Below are 1,805 nucleotides of genomic sequence, written 5' to 3' on the forward strand. Positions count from 1 at the left end.
ACCCCCCCCACCCCCGCCCCAGGTCACATGGGCCTCTCAGACCCGGCGTCCAGTCGTCCTAGTGCCCCTCCTCTCCAGGTTGTCCAGGGCTGACACCCTCAGCCTCCACATGGAGCCCGTTGGGGTGGCCTCGTGAGAATAGCGATGGCTTCTGCTCTGCCCTCGTCCCCCTCAGACTGAGATTCTCGTCCAGGGCCAGAGCGCTGCTTTTCCAATCAGATCGGAGGGCTGCTCTTCTGGAATCCTCCAGGGCTCCCACTGCACTCAGATGAGAGGTGAGGGCCTGGGGTGGCCTGTGGGTGACATAGTCGGCGGACCCCGCCTGTGGCCCCGACCCTGCCCGTGGCCCCGCGCCCATTCACAGAGGAACTGGTGTCACAGGGGCCCCGACTGCCCTGTGGTCCTGCCTGGGGTCTCTCCCTGGAGGTTGTCTCTGCCTGGAGGCTCTGTCCCCAGATCTCCTCGTGGCTCCCTGCGGGGTCGGTGGTGCCCCAGTCTGCGGGGAGCACAGGGAGCGGGTCGGCGTACCCCAGCCCGTGGGGAACACTTTCTGATGCTGCTCCCGGTCAGAGAGCCAGCCCGGTCCAGCCAGCTGAGGGAACCCGGCTGAGGCCCTCCAGGCTCCACTGCGAGGCCTCCGGGTTTGGAGCTTCTCTCTGCAGCTTTGATAACGGCTCTGCTGTTTCCCGGAGTCTGCCTGTGACTCCTCACCGGCCTGAGACTGGAATCCAGTCCCCTCGCGGTCCCCAACCGTCCTTGGTGTTGGGCCCAGTCACCCGTGTCCCGCTTCAAAGAACATTACCGGCTCCCTGCTGAGTCCCACATCCTCAATAAACTCGTCCTGCCTTTCAAGCCTCCTTTAACCCAGCTCAACACTTTATTCCCAGAAGGCCGCCCCTCCGCCCACGCCTGGCCACCGCCCGCCCACGCCCGACGCGGTGTCCCCTATCATCACCCTCCCACCCTCGGCCCAGGTCAAGCCTCTTTCATGTCGGCGTCCACCGCCTGAGGCCCCGTGGTACCGGTCCTACTCTGTCATCACCAGCGCTTCCTTGAGGACCTTCACGCGTTCACTGGACACTCAGGCGCCTGTGGGGCAGGGATGCAGGTGCAGGGCGATCAGGCCCACACTCCCAGTGAGTCCCGGCTCTTGCCCCCAATTCAGGAGGAGCTAGGGACGGGGACACAGGGGGAGGCTTCTGAAGGAGGAGGGAGATCAGGGCTCCCCAGGAGGGAGGGTCCCCGAGAACGGGTGGCCCAGGAGGAACCGGGGCACGGGGTCTCTGCTGGGTCGGAGGGCTCGTTGGGCTCAGGGCTCCCACGTGTGCTCGGTGTGTGCTGGATGGGCCCAGTTATTCTAATTTTGGGGTGGTACCGAGGTCAGGAGACTCTCGGTCTAGAAGCGTGGGCCGTAAGGACCAGGATGTCGCCCGTCCTGGAAGGTGGGGGCCCGGACAGGCCTTGTCCCGCACAGAGGGAAAGAACATTTTACCGGGAGACAGAGCTGGGGCAGAGAGAATCCGGGAAACCTAACCTTACTGAGCGGCTTTTCCACAATTACTACTCTTTGTTCAACCTAGCACGTGAGCATTTAGGCCTAACCTCACCTCGCTTCTGTGAGGACTCCGGGCACGTGCAACAGTGTTCAATAAAGTTGGCGTCCTCCTGTTACTCTGGCTCAGGACAGCTGAATTCTCAGGCTTGGCCAGAGACCCTGGCAGGCTGGAGGTGACGTTTCGCCTCCCCGGTAATAAACTCCTTGAAGACAGGGGTCCCCCTCCCCCGGCTCTACCCCAAGTCAGCGA

The sequence above is a fragment of the Tupaia chinensis genome, unplaced genomic scaffold (assembly GCF_000334495.1).
Source record: "Tupaia chinensis unplaced genomic scaffold, TupChi_1.0 Scaffold000695_1, whole genome shotgun sequence".
NCBI lineage: Eukaryota > Metazoa > Chordata > Mammalia > Scandentia > Tupaiidae > Tupaia > Tupaia belangeri.